The following is a 16,170-nucleotide window of genomic DNA, read 5'->3' as shown; positions in this document are numbered from 1 at the left end:
GGACTGGGTTGGAGCATCCCTGGTCTATGCATTATTTTATTTAAAGCTCTATTTTTGGCATTTTTGCCTCTTATGATATCACATATCAGTGCTGACAGGAAGCGAAGTCGGAATGCCATTGGTGGGTGGGATCAGTAAAGGTTCTTGAGTTGGGATTCAAACTTGGGTTGTCCGTAGCGCAACGACACTGTGTGTTAGCTCACTGTTCACAACAAGCAACCAACACAATGCAGTATTTTATTTTACATTTCATAAGAATCAGCCAAATTGGTTAAATTACATTAAAATGGGGTCAAGTTACGTCATTTGAGGTTTGGAGTGTTTAAAAAGATGAAACGAATAACAGTAATGGACAGTACATTCCAAGGCCCAGTTTAAAGCAGGGCCAGAGGACAGATTTTTTGGTAATCTCATTGTATAAAGTTATGTGTCTTTTAAAACAAAATCATTTTTTAAAACCCTTGAAGAAATGCTGTGCTTATTGATGTTAGGGATACAGTCAGTACATAACCAGAGACAATTTATATAACGTTGCCATCTAGATTTACACAACGCACACATACACTGCATATCAAATCTGCCGCCTTTTCAAACAGTACCCTATTTTGGTGGACAAAAATAACGTTAGCATCAAGACGGAGATTTATACATGTACAAGTTACTCCATAACTTTAAACTAAAATAGATGTACATATGCCATGTTCATGTGCCTTCTATGGGTGCAATAACAGAGTAAGATGTGGGCGATCCTTTTTCGCCTTCCCAAAGGAGAATAAAAGGTAACGTTTTAAATATTTTAACCATTAACGTTAGACTCTCAGTAATGTTAGCTTGCTTACTATTGTCATTGTACATCTTGCTAGCCTAGGCTAACGTGTCACACAGCTAGACCATATATGATATTTGGTTGTTAAGTGATGACGTAAGAAGCGCTGTTTCCGGGTCCAAGCCTCAACTCGCTTCACTTGAGAATACGACCTCAGCAGCCGTTTATGAGCATTGTTTATTCATATTAATAATTTAAGCTAACCACTTTCAAACTTACGGTATACACTGCAGTCTCCGTGCTCACAGCATCAGAAACACAAATAATTTTTATATAATGACACCACACACAGCCAACTGACGTGCTTTACCAGTTAAGCATGGCCAAAATAAATACTCAATTTGTACAACTATAACTGGTCTGCATCTTCATTTAAGTTGTTCCACACAAATTAGGTATTTAACTACGGATATCTAGAGTCAATTTGATTGTATGTTTCTGCTTATCATTAACGTTATATAAGTTAGCGTTAGCTATGTAGGAAAGCTGACTTGCTAGCTATGCAGTACCTTGATTACACAACATATTTTGTATCTTTTACTTAGAATGTAAGGTAACATTTTTGTGGTCAATATAAAATGCTTTAACTACCTTGGTAGTCCGATGCCTTTACATTGTTATCACCCTCTTCTATGTGGATTGTGAATGTTTCCTGGCTTGACTGTTAAAAGCAAATGATTGGCTTTCCAGCAGGAAGGGCGGGACATGTGCATACAACTGCCATCTTTGCCGTTACGGGTTTTCCTCATATAGTTGTATTGAGTATTGAGGAAGTGGCATGTCTCTGATAAATTGTCTCTGATCTTGGTGGACTAACATTATCAAACTGTCCAGCGCCATCAGATAAAGATGCCGGGACAACAGCCAGACACCTCTTAGAAGGCAAGAAGAAGACAAAAATTACTTCTGCTTTTTGCCATATCTGTGTGTTCCAGATTTTAGGACCCTTTGGTATTCATTTAGTAGTTGTTGATTACTCTTGCCTATCTTTTGCTAATAAAATCTGTTTTATGACGTGTGTCTTCCTTGTGTTGATGATATAGAAATAGGTTTTACAAGTTAAAGATCCAACCAATCTATCTTATGAGATGTACTCATAACACCTGATCCAAGTTACACGTGATCCATATTTATAACGTCATTGGTGACGCCAGAACCCATCATTAAACTACTTTGCCTCCCAAGGTTGGCGAAAGCATTTATAATGAAATGTAAAACAACACAATAAAGCGTGGAGTCCATTTGTTCCACACCAACAAAACAGAATTGTAGTGTCCACAGGTGTATATACAAAAAAAACTGAAGTGAAATTGAAATAAAGTATGATATGGCTTTCTGGAGAAGTGTGTCCACTGATGTACACCGCGTAGTGATGAACACTTTTGACATATTGCTTCTTAAAGCTTCAAAACCTTTATGAATGTTTTATTTCAAATAAGGGAGTTGAAACTCCAAGTGCTGCAACTAAGGGATGTTGATCACCATTTTCAGTGAGGCAAGATCAGGGCTTCAGGCCTTTTGTAAGGATTAGGAAGCTTTTGTAATGCTGCAAGGTATGAAGTATAAAATACAACACTGTAAATCTGACATTTGTCATGTGAACACTATGGAATAGTGAATAAATATGGATGCATGCTTAGCAGTAACATGCCATTACATCAGTCAAGTTGTCTACTGTGGTGCACATTATCACTTAATTGCAGCAAAACAGTCTTTGCTTTTTAAATAAAAGACAAAGTCCCATACCTCGTCACAGACCATGCCTCATACGTGACTTTTTGTGCAAACCTTCTTTAGATTAGACTCGTTCCATGCTTTGAATACACCTTAAATCTACTGGTCAAAAAAGCCCTCTCTCTGACAGTTCATGTGATTAGAGATAAATGCAGAAAAGCAGTTACCTGCCAGTTAGATCCAGCATCAATGGCACTGAGAAACTTTCCATATTCCAGTAGCATTTTCCATGCTTCAAACAGTATATCGTCGCTGTCCGATGAAAACCACGTATGTCCATTTTGCTGATCTTGAGATTTTTCGACGGATTAAATGTCCAGGTTCATTTCCATATACAGTATGCTTCACATATCTAAATGGCCAATGAAAAGTTTTGAAATCATGTCATCAGATTTTCACGTATATCCATTTGGTGTCAAAGCTGTCAATCACGCCGCGTATCTCCCGCCCTGTGGAAGCATCTCGCCGGTCTAGTGAAGTTTCATCGAAGCTCAGCACTGGATAGCTGAATAACACTGAGGTAAAGTATCAGTATTTGTTTTTGACAACTGTTCTCAAGTTTATTATATATTCACAACTATTATTTAACTATAAATGTTCTAGATGAAGTAATTGTCACCAAATATTTATTTTTATTTTTACATTTGTGAACGTGGGTGATGAAAGTACGACACTGAAGCTCTCCACAGTTTAGTTCTAATCTAGTTCTTCGCAGATTAGTTTGCTTGGTAGTATGTAAATAAACTCGGTCTCATTGATCATATTCAAACTTTTTTTTTTCTTAGTCAAACTGATCAAATTATAGCCTGTAATGCTACTGTCATGACTGTCACATGCCTCACTCATACTGCTATCACCGCTTGCCAGAGGCTGAGAATGTCCAGCACTAGAGTTATCTTGCTACGTTTTTATTGTGAAGATTATAACGCACGAATTTCCGAAGTGAAGTGAAGCAATGTTGACTGGGCATAGCGCTATATTTTTTCTGATCTGTTTTTCTCCCTTCCTTCAGGATGTCTGTCTCTGTAGAGGAGCTCTGTGAATTGATGAATGTTAACTATGATAGGGCTGTTATTGAGGCGATTGCGAGGGTCAGCAATGAGGAGGAAGGTTTGTAGGAAAATAGAATTGAGTCAGCCAAACAATTAAGTCTACATTATATTCTTTACTGAAATGTTAACTAGTTTTCCTCTCTGTCATTCTTAGATTCACTTGAAAGTGACAGTTCTCAGACAGCTGCCAAAGAGGGTAGGTACTTTAGGCTTAAATTATTTTCTCCCAGTAGCAACTACATACAGCAACCTAAAGCCTATTGATTTGTTGCACATTAAGATGAAAGCCTGTCACACATGTTATTTTGGTTCCCTTGATCCAAGAAACTGCTGTTGCATTTCCAAGTACTAACCCATTAAATCGTATGTGGCTAAATTAAAACATTTTAAAGGGATAGTTCACCCAAAAATGATATTTAAGCCATGATTTACTCACCCTCAAGCCGTCTGAGATGCATATGTCAATCTTTTTTCAGACAAACACTTTCAGTTATTTTAGAAAATGTCTTCAATCTTTCAGTGGTTATAATGTCAAGTTATGGGGTCCACATCGTTGAAGTCCCAAAATGTGCATGCATCCTTCACAAAAGTAATCCATCTGGCTCCAGGGGGATAAACAAAGGCCTTCTGAGGGTAATCCATGTGGTTTTGTCGTAAAAATATACATATTTAAAACTTTATAAATGAAAATAACTGGGCTACGTCCTACGTTATACGCCAGCATCCATCTCCATGAACGCGCGCCGACCGCCACCGGAAGCCAGTTATTTTCATTTATAAAGTTTTAAATATGTATATTTTTTTGACAAAACCGCACGGATTACCGTAGAGGGAAGAAGGCCTTCGTTTATCCCCCTGGAGCAGGATGGATTATTTTTGTGAAGGATGCAGGCACATTTTCGGACTTGAAGCATCCGGACCCCATTGCTTCACATTATAACCACTGAAAGATCGAAGACATTTTCTAAAATAACTGAAAATGTGTTCGTCTGAAAAAAAAAATGCATCTCGGACGGCTTGAGGGTGAGTAAATCATGGCTTAAATATCATTTTTGGGCGAACTATCCCTTTAATCACAGAGAATTCAAAATGTATAGTTACTGTGCTGGTCAAAGCTACTGATGCAAGCTCAGTTCTGAATTATTCAAACATTGTAGGCTATTCAGTGTGCTAAATGCATTTTATCTTTATTGTTGTTAGATTCTCTGGAAAGTGATAAAGATAATCATTCCGAAATAGCTGCCAGTGAGGGTAAGTATTCTTCTTCTTCTTTTTCTTCTTATCAGATTAGACTATACTACAGCCTCCACCTCACATTAGTTTTGAGTAGGACTTAAAGACTAAAGCCCATTACTAATTACAAATCTAGCATATTTAATCGATTACCAGTCAAAATGAATGCAATCTTATACCTGAATGACGTGAACAGTGCATTCGTTGTACTAAATGTGTTCCTCTTTATTATTCTAAGACTCACTTGAACACGATCCAGAAAATGAGCCGGATTACACACCTGTCAATGAAGGTGAGTAATTTATTGTCATTATTTTTACATTTCTGTCAGCTACTAGTGGGCTCAGCCGCATGTGCACATACACACACACACACACACACACACACACACACACACACACACACACAAACAGCAATGCCAAACTTAAATACATGCCTACACTGACACACACACACACACATATCCACATGCTAAGAAACCATGTAAGAGAAATGTGCATTTGTAGAACATCATTTTTATTTAATTTTTATTTTAATCAAATGAAGGTGCCATTGATAATCGGGGAAGGTCAAGAAAGAAGGCCAACCCAGACACTTGGAAGGGTAACATCCAGAAAAGGAAAAGAATGAGGGGCTAATATTATCTTGGAAGGAAAAAAAATGAATTTGTCATCAAAAAAGAAACAAAAATGGGCGGCCGGTGCCAATCTGTGTCCTGCAAGAAATTAAAGAAAACTACACTGCTCCGACATTGATGAAGGGAAGAGGGAGGAACTTTTGAAGTATTTTGGGGGGAAATTGGAATGGAAAGAGAGGAGAATGTATGTGAAGTCCATCAGTCATCTCCACACACAGTATAAGCAATCATGTGCAGACCACAGCATCCAGCCTCTGTCACGGCAAGTATTCACTAACACCTTCAACGATTTAAATCTTTCTCAGTTCCATCAGAAGAAAGATCAGTGTGACACTTGCTGTGCCTTCAAAGCCGGGAACATCGAGACTGCCGTGTGGGAGGAACACTGTGTTAAAAAGGACGATGCACGAGCAGAAAAGGTAAAGGACAAACAACTTGCAAACAACACCACCTTGGTTGCATGCATGGATCTGCAGGGCCTTCTCCTGTGCCCAAAGCTTCAAGTGTCTGCCCTGTACTACAAAATGAAGCTTGGTGTCCATAATTTTACCATCTACAATATGGCATAACATGAAGCAAAAAATTACCTTTGTCATGAGGGTGAAGCTGGGGTCTCTGCCAAGGAGTCCCCCTCCTGCATTGTGGATTACCTTGAAGCACACCCCACTTACAATGAATTCATCCTTTGGAGTGATGGGTGTGGCTATCAAAACAGAAATCTGGTCCTGAGCAATGCCCTCTTTAAGTTTGCTACTGAGAAAAAGAAACGTGTGACACAGAAGTACCTTGAAAGAGGTCACACACAAATGGAATGTGACTCTGTGCAAAGTGTGATTGAGAGGAAGTTGAGAAACCGTGACATACATGTTCCAGCTGAGTATGCTGCAGTTATTCGAGGAGCTCGTTCCAGTCCAAAACCATACGAGGTGAAGAATGTTGGTTACAGCTTTTTCCAAGACTTCAGCAAAGTCAACATCTGTAAGTCAGTCCGACCTGGTAGCAAAGTTGGAGATCCTACGGTGCATGACCTTCGAGCAGTCAGGTGTTTTTTTTTAACACACTTTTTCACAAATAGATGAAACATTAGCCATATAATATTAAAATATTTGGTTTCATATATCTAAAACTGCTTTTGTTTCCCTCTTATCTCTGTGACCTATGTCCCCCGACACCCCTCCCCCCTTCTTTTTTTTTATCTATCTATTAGATACAATGTGGATGGCAGTATGGAGTTTAAATTACTACACTCTGACAACTGGCAACCCTTCACATCCCCATCCCTGAGGAAGACGCGTGTCATCGTCGCCCCACTCTATACATCCGCCCCAAAAATTAAAGCCATGAAGTTCAAGCACCTTCAAGAATTAAAACATGTTTTACCCAAGGACTTTCATCCATTTTACAATGCACTTGACCATGAGTGATGCAATTTCACTACCTGGATGAATGGGCTGTCCTGACTTACTGATTAATTTATTAATTAAATGTTCTATTTATTGTGTATTGTCATGTAATTGTTTATGTGCATGTTTTAAAATGACTTGGTCTTATCTGTATCAAATTTTTGGAATTCATATCAGCCAATTCTGACCAGAAAGACATGATTAAAATCTTGCATTAAATGGATAGTTCACCCAAAAATGAAAATTCTGTCGTCATTCACTCACCCTCAAGTTGTTTCAAACCAGTATGAATTTCTTTTTTCTGAAAAGAAAAGATATTTTGTTTGGTCTGTAACCCAACAGTTGACGGACCCCATTGACTTCCATAGTATTTTTTTTTCCTACTATGGAAGTTAGTGGGGTCCAGCAACTGTTTGGTTACAGACATTTTTCTAAATATCTTTTGTGTTCAGCAGAAAAACAAATTCATACAGGTTTGAAACAACTTTAGGGTGAGTAAATTATGACAGAATTTTCATTTTTGGGTGAACTATCCCTTTAAGGCCTGTTGCTATTTTATAATTCCACCTGTAATGTCAGTATTGAGTCTGATTAGTTGGTATTGGTTGAATCACCTGAAGAATAAACATGAACTGGTAATTGGAGTTTACTGGAACTGCGTCTTAATTTTCACTTTTCTGCAATATATTGCCAAATAAACATAGCCTGGTGAGACATGACTTTCCTTCATCGAGGTAAACGCGTCCCCCCTGACGCCAGACGTACGTCTAGGAGTGACAAAATTACGGTAGGACTGTGCAAACAAAGTATCTGTCTAGCATTACCATGTCAGTGTATTGATTCGTTGTCCCTTCATAGTTTGCAAGAGACATTTAATAACTTTATAATTAATATTAAATAAACTAAGCCTATTTAATAAACTAAGACGTAGGCTGTTTAATAAATTGAGCATATTCATCTGTCAATATGAAATGCGACTTGGCCATTTTAATTAATGATCGGAAGAACATGTATCGACCACCGTTACTGTAAAATATGCACGTACAGTATTGTTCAAAATAATAGCAGTACAATGTGACTAACCAGAATAATCAAGGTTTTTAGTATATTTTTTATTGCTACGTGGCAAACAAGTTAACAGTAGGTTCAGTAGATTGTCAGAAAACAAACAAGACCCAGCATTCATGATATGCACGCTCTTAAGGCTGTGCAATTGGGCAATTAGTTGAAAGGGGTGTGTTCAAAAAAATAGCAGTGTCTACCTTTGACTGTACAAACTCAAAACTATTTTGTACAAACTTTTTTTTTTTCTGGGATTTAGCAATCCTGTGAATCACTAAACTAATATTTAGTTGTATGACCACAGTTTTTTAAAACTGCTTGACATCTGTGTGGCATGGAGTCAACCAACTTGTGGCACCTCTCAGCTGTTATTCCACTCCATGATTCTTTAACAACATTCCACAATTCATTCACATTTCTTGGTTTTGCTTCAGAAACAGCATTTTTGATATCACCCCACAAGTTCTCAATTGGATTAAGGTCTGGAGATTGGGCTGGCCACTCCATAACATTAATTTTGTTGGTTTGGAACCAAGACTTTGCCCGTTTACTAGTGTGTTTTGGGTCATTGTCTTGTTGAAACAACCATTTTAAGGGCATGTCCTCTTCAGCATAGGGCAACATGACCTCTTCAAGTATTTTAACATATGCAAACTGATCCATGATCCCTGGTATGCGATAAATAGGCCCAACACCATAGTAGGAGAAACATGCCCATATCATGATGCTTGCACCTCCATGCTTCACTGTCTTCACTGTGTACTGTGGCTTGAATTCAGAGTTTGGGGGTCGTCTCACAAACTGCCTGTGGCCCTTGGACCCAAAAAGAACAATTTTACTCTCATCAGTCCACAAAATGTTCCTCCATTTCTCTTTAGGCCAGTTGATGTGTTCTTTGGCAAATTGTAACCTCTTCTGCACATGCCTTTTTTTTAACAGAGGGACTTTGCGGGGGATTCTTGAAAATAGATTAGCTTCACACAGACGTCTTCTAACTGTCACAGTACTTACAGGTAACTCCAGACTGTCTTTGATCATCCTGGAGGTGATCATTGGCTGAGCCTTTGCCATTCTGGTTATTCTTCTATCCATTTTGATGGTTGTCTTCCGTTGTCTTCCACGTCTCTCTGGTTTTGCTCTCCATTTTAAGGCATTGGAGATCATTTTAGCTGAACAGCCTATCATTTTTTGCACCTCTTTATAGGTTTTCCCCTCTCTAATCAACTTTTTAATCAAAGTACGCTGTTCTTCTGAACAATGTCTTGAACGACCCATTTTCCTCAGCTTTCAAATTCATGTTCAACAAGTGTTGGCTTCATCCTTAAATAGGGGCCACCTGATTCACACCTGTTTCTTCACAAAATTGATGACCTCAGTGATTGAATGCCACACTGCTATTTTTTTGAACACACCCCTTTCAACTAATTCAACTAATTGCCCAATTGCACAGCCTTAAGAGCGTGCATATCATGAATGCTGGGTCTCGTTTGTTTTCTGAGAATCTACTGAACCTACTGGTAACTTGTTTGCCACGTAGCAATAAAAAAATATACGAAAAACCTTGATTATTCTGGTTAGTCACATTGTACTGCTATTATTTTGAACAATACTGTATGTCCATTTAAACTCAATTTTGGTCAAATGTGGATTATATCATTACACTGGCAAGAATATGGTCACATGTAAAGATGCCGTACCAAGTATGACAACGTTACATTCAACTGCTTTTGAAATATGGTGTTTTTTTTCACTTCCTGAAAAGTAACCGTTTTGGACATACGTGAGTTTCATCGGGCAGCGACCATATGAAGAATGAGAAGCAGTTGGTGCTGCTTTAATGTCTTACAACCAGGGGCATGGCAGGGGTGCTGTGATTGCAGTAAGACATGAATGGAGGACACCCTAGAAAGCTTCAGAAGCTTAGCAACACAAGTTGGGCATGCAGGTACTTTGCCTGCCGTAATATGACAGACAAGTTACATGCAGTGCTGTGTGTCCTTGAAGATATTGCTAATGAGAGACAAATGGGGGCAGGTCTGTGGAGGCAAAATTGCCCAAATTGTCCTTTTTTTATTTTGTTTCTAGCAACATTCTGCAAAGTGCTGGTTGACACCAAGCTTCTATCCGATATACTTCAGTTACCGTCACTAGACCTAGCACTAGAACTGTTGAGCTTATTAATGCACATTTCAGAAGTACAGAGAAGAAGCCTTTTGTGAATAGCTTTGAAGAGAAATCCTAAACGTAGCTCAAAAGTGAAATAAGTGTCACACCCAGGGGCGGGCTATGCTCTGACTAAGCCACACCCCTTCTCAACTTCCACCTCGAGGAGGTCCCCAAAGCCAACCCAATGGCCAAACAACACGAGAACAAGTAAGTGATAAAACAAATCTTTATTTAAATATTTAAAAATAGCTTGGGGAATAGGGAAAGGGTAATTAAAACTAAACTCTGACTCGGCCCTCCAGGTGGGCTATGGCCGGGAAGAGGTCAGGGAGCAAGGGGGCCACGGGGATCCGGGGCGTGGGACTCGGGGCCCGGCCAGAGTCTTAGGTATCCGTAGCGCCCTCCTTCTTCCTCTTCGCTGAATACAACTCACGGTAAGTACTGGTTCACACAGTTCGTTCTCGGGGTGCTCACTCTCTCTCTCTTCCTCCACAGGCAACGGCTGGGATGCAAAGGCACAGTTAATTCGGCTTGGTTTTGCTCTCACCTCTTCGCTGATTGCAGCTCAAAGTAAGTACTGGTTCACACAGTTCGTTCCTTGGGTGCTCACTCGCTTTCTCTTTCTCCACAGGCAGCGGCATAAGTACAGGTTTCCTCGGTCTCTCCTCGTGTTATTCACTCTCTCTCCTCCTCTCTGCAGGTATCAACTTGGGCACAATAGCACAGTTACTCTGCTTTGGATGGCTTTCACCTCTGGGCTGGACACAACGTACTGTAAGTACAGGGTTCGCTCTATTCCTCCTCGTGTTATTCACTCTCTCTCCTTTTCTCTCCACAGGTATCAGATTGGACACAAAGCACAGTTAGTTTGCTTTGAATAGCTCTCACCTCTGGGCTGAACACAGCGTACCGTGCTATCTCCGGAGATCTGAAGCACGCTCACAACATATACTGTACTGAACTAGGCTAGAACCAGCAGTCTCCTTGTCCTCCCGCGACGAAGTGCGTGAAGGCGGGGGTTTATCTGACAGGACACACGGCAATACACAGCAACCCACAGCAATATACAGCACCACGTCAAAATTATAGGTTTTCACAGCACGAAGACTCACCCACCACACTCAGTGTACGAAAAGGACACCCGTCTTCCTTCACTTCGCTTAGTTTGGATCTGGCGATGGAATATGCGGCCTAGCTAGTGATGTCGTCGTTGTGACTACTCCAATAAGTATTCCTTCGGCTCTCCCACCACGCTATATTAGGGGTAGGGCCGCCCTCCTCCTCCTGGGGAGATCTACACAACACCAGGTCAATATACAGGGCACTTTCGGCTTGCTCTTAGTACTCACATCAATGCCGCTTCCAATCCCCCTTTTCACGTCGTCTCAATTCGCCGAATAATCCGTTCACTTCTCAACCTTTAAGGTTCGCGATGTCTTCACAATCATACAATTCCAGCCTGAGGGAGGGAGGGGGAGGGAGGGGGAGAGAGAGAGAGAGAGAGAGAGAGAGAGAGAGAGAGAGAGAGAGAGAGAGAGAGAGAGAGAGAGAGAGAGAGAGAGAGAGAGTTAGACAGCCACCAGCAGCGCACCAAGACGGGCACGACACAGTGCTTCACACACACCAGAAAGAGCTCCCAGACTGTGAAATAACTTGGCCTTAAGTACTGCCTTGTCCAGCGTATCCTCCAATCACCAACCGCTGTCCCTAACTAGGCACAGGTGCATCGAATTCCCTGATTTTCCCTCTTACGGCGCTACCGGAAGTTCCGGTGTTCTGTTTTTCCGGGCGGAACCAAACTTCCCGAATTTTGGTTCCGCCCCTAAAGATCGTCACCTTGTGACATAAGCATTGAAAATGTGAAGAAACAAAGCCAACGGAAGACCAGCTCTAGACTAGAAGGATCTGTAGTGACATCCACTGTGGGCGAACATAGAAGTGACCAAGATGACAAGAATAGTTTTAGAAAGAACATCTATCCAGTCCTTGACTGTGATTGGGGAATTACAGAAATATTTCTCCAAGCCCATCTGAAACATAATGATAGGTGTTCAAGCACTCCATCCTAATAGCAACAGCTTTCTAGAAGAGTCACCTCTTTTTTCATTCACAGAGATCTACGAGTCAAACTTAGATGATTGGAGGCATGAGCTGCACCAAGCCAAAATGATTTTACAGAGGAAAAGGAAAGAAGGCATGCAAAACGTCACCACAATATTGGAGTTCACTATCTTTCTGGAACCTTTCAATGAAGTGTTCCATGAACTTTTCAGGTTGTGCAAAATTGCCATTGCAATACCTGTAAGAAATGCTTCCTGTTAACACCCTGAAACTGATCAAGAACCACTTAAGAACAACCATGTCTGATGAGTGACTGAGTGTCCTGGGAGTGCTCAGTGTAGAGTCATGGCGAGCCAAGTACCTAAAGTATATTTGACTATTTAGTAGATAGTTCAAAAGCCCGCAGAATACAGCTGTTCCGAGGCAGAGCATAGCATTCATTTACACAGCAAAACATTTACACAGATACACACACATTCAATGTTTAAGTTAAAAATAAAGCATGTTAAAAGACTTAAGTATAATGCCTGTCAGATGGTTTATTTAATTTTTTACATAACAGTCTTTGTCAAATCCATGCAAAATACAAAATGATATTCAGGTTCAATGCCATATTTAATGTGCGGGTCCAGGCCAGATTTGTCCGAGGAAAGATTTTGGCTTGGAAGACCTGGAGCCAGTCCAGCTGAATTGTAGGCGCGTCCAGTGAGAGCTGAAGTGGTCCTACATGGCTTGGATGGGTGAGGAGCTTTTGTTTTCTAACCAATAGCCGTGGGCGGGCAGTGGTGCACAGCTTGTCGTTCCCCCTCCACCCCTGAAAGTAACGACAGCTGAAGTAGGAGCATGAAGGCGGGTGGAGTAGGGAGCATGTCACGATCTGGTGAGCTCGTCATGGACCTCCGGGATGACCTGAGATGAACACTGACGAGGGGGGCTTGGCCTTGCCCCTGCAGGAACCCCTCATCCAGATGGCTGAGGGAGGGCTCTGCTTGCAGAAACCACTCTAAACCTAAGTCTTTGACCGCTTTCAAGAGGACATGGAGAAGCTCATCTTTGGTGGCGCTGGGCACAGATAATGGTGAGGGGGTGGGGTTAGTCACTGAGCCCAATAGCTCCCCTGCATCAGAAGCTGTTAATGATATTCTGTCATCAAGCAGCTCATCCTCACTTCTTTTAAATGAGATCAGGTTGCTTGCACCAGCAGGGGGACATTGATCAGACTGGGAGAAAAAAATGGGAGAACACACTTTCTGAAGTGAGAGTAAGGCATGCCGGTGTGAACTCAGTCGCAGACGATCGCTCAAGACCTCTGCCCCACTGTTTTTTCCCAGGTCCCTGGGAAGAAGAAAACCAGAGGGAGCAAGGCGCAGAGCCAATCTCTCAGAAAAGAAAGCAAACCAATGACTAGAGAGAGGCGAGACTGAAGTTCTCGCAGTGAGAACAATCAGTTCCCATGAGTGCAGCTTCCACATGGGATTTCGCCAAGCAGGAAACACAGTCAATGTGGCCATCAGCGGTGTGCACGGGAGACCCACACAAACCACAGTAATGGCGTGTCATTTGAAACAATGCCAAGCTCAGCTTGAGAAGCAGGTCAGCCGTGCTAAGCGTTCTCGATTCCAGCTGTGAAGGTGTGTCAATAGCCAGCGGCTTTGGATCAGCATAGAGACAGAGACGTCGCTGAAGGAGAAGAAATCTGAGAATCCTGTGGCGAACACCTAAAATATGCAATTTTCTCATGCAGCACAATGCCACAGATGTCGCAGGTTTTGAGGGAGTTTTGAGGCATGCTAACTGCAGGAATGTCCACCAGAGCTATTGCCAATTAATTGAATGTTAATTTCTTTACCATAAGCCGCCTCCAAAGGCATTTCATAGAAATAGGCAAAACATCCAACCGGCCTCACCCTTATGAAACAAAAATATATTGCAGTACATTGGAAAATATCATGTAATATATTAGGCATATATTCTTATATATATTAATTTTTTTCCAATATATTGCAATATATTGAAAGCGGCAAGCATTTGTATATTTTGCAATATATTATATAATATATGTATCATCAATATATTATTAAACATATTCAAAATATAAAATATTACAAATTAAAAAGAAAATAATATATTACAATATATCACAATATATTTTACAAAATATATTGGTAAATATATTTAACAAAATATATTGGTAAATATATTTTACGAAATATATTGGTAAATATATTTTACGAAATATATTGGTAAATATATTTTCCTTTCGTAAGGGCACAACCGCAGACCACGCGTAACCACACCAGCCCAGGACCTCCACATCCAGCATCTTCACCTCTAAGATCGTCTGAGACCAGCCACCCAGACAGCTGCAGCAACATTTGACAGATGAAGCAAGGGATGGCCATGTTGAGCTGCTTGCTGTATGTGTACATTACAGTACATGTCACTGCTAAAGGCAACTGAATGCATGCTAAGACTGAAAGGTTTGAATGATGTCCTCTGTGTGGCTCAAATTTATGATGGGGCTTCAGTATTAAAGGTTGAATTTAGTGGAGTTCAAGCTTGTTTCCGTGAGAAGCACCCTGAAGTAGTTTTATTCATTGTTATGCCCATGAACTGAAATTGGTACTTTGTCACACTTGTAGGGCTGTACCAGAGGCAGATGACTTTTTTTTGAAACATTAGGGAATGTGTATTCCTTCTTTAGTGCATCAATGGTCAATCAACAGGCATTTCATGACAGACTGAAACAACTTGGTTAAGAGAACAGTGAATTTATTCAGCTCTCTAAAACTAGATGGGAATGCCAGCTCAACTCAGTCAAAGTTGTGCTTTAAAATCTGACTGCTTTGTTAAGATGCCTGGAAAAAGTTGCTACACCTATAGCAATTGGGCTCCTGTCAAAACTGTCTAGGTTTTCAAATGTGTACGTCCTTGTAATGTTCAAGAGTTTGCTATCTGTTACAGAGAGGCTCCATAAGTATCTCCAGAAAGAATCTGTGGTCCTGGCACAAGCTACACACTACAAAGAAGCTGTCATTGAAACACTAAAAAACCTTAAAGCAGACCAGTGAAGAAACAGCAGAACAGTTCTACAAAGAGACAAAAGTAATTTGCGAGTCCAACAACATCTCCGAGATCCTGCCTGTTCACCGCCGTAACCAAAGGCGGGTGGATGATTATGCATTGGATTCCACTTTAGGCACCAGGACTGTGTGATGGCAACCAACTTAAACATCATCTTAAGTATCCATGTCATGACCGCATGATAAGTGAACTGAGCAACAGATTTTTTGGTGTTGGGGTAAAGCTCATGAAGGGCATTCAAGCTTGCAATCCAGCAGCTGATAACTTTCTTAGTGAGGAATCTCTTAACCTCATTGCAACACATCACAAAAATCCAACTTTGTAAAGAGGAAATTCTGGTAGCGAAACAGTTCCTGGCAAAAAAGAAGAAAGCAGGTGCTGTCTCAGACACGGCCAGTGCTTACAAACTTCTTGATCCCGACATGTTTCCTACCCTGAGTGTAGCCAAGCCACGGGGAGGTGCTAATGTTCCTATTATGGTATGTAGGATTTACCTTTAAATACGCACGTACTTCCAATTAGGAGATGAGTTGCGTTCAATGGTTTGGCGTGCAGGTTGTTGTCGATCGCTGGGAGAACAATCACTGGTAGTTTTTTTTTTAAGGTTATCCATTTTTAAGAGACTATCAACATTTTATTTATTGGTCCTTTGTATTGGTGAGGTATTTAAATTAGTGCGGGCTTCGGTATCGCTGGTCAAAAGCCAGTGACCTATGATCATGTAAATGGCATGGGATGAGGTCAGTGGTGTGTGTTTAGGCAATTGCTCTTTTAGGTGTTAAATTCTCATGTTGGTTACCTTGGGCTGGATGAGTGGCAGATGCTGAATGAACCGCACAATGTACGTGAGCGATCACAATCTATGGAAGTATATGGTGATGATTGTAGCCCTTTAATAGTGTGTGTGATCTG

The 16,170-nt window shown here is 40.8% G+C and overlaps 1 protein-coding gene across 1 annotated transcript in view; it reads left to right on the top strand.

Moving 5' to 3' along the window:
• LOC113047461 (gastrula zinc finger protein XlCGF57.1-like) overlaps window positions 1-16,170 on the top strand; it is a 40,147-nt gene that overhangs the window by 12,780 nt on the left and 11,197 nt on the right. The window lies entirely within an intron of this gene.

The sequence above is a fragment of the Carassius auratus genome, chromosome 28 (assembly GCF_003368295.1).
Source record: "Carassius auratus strain Wakin chromosome 28, ASM336829v1, whole genome shotgun sequence".
In the NCBI taxonomy this organism is placed as follows: domain Eukaryota; kingdom Metazoa; phylum Chordata; class Actinopteri; order Cypriniformes; family Cyprinidae; genus Carassius; species Carassius auratus.
This window is presented reverse-complemented; position numbering and strand designations above follow the sequence as displayed.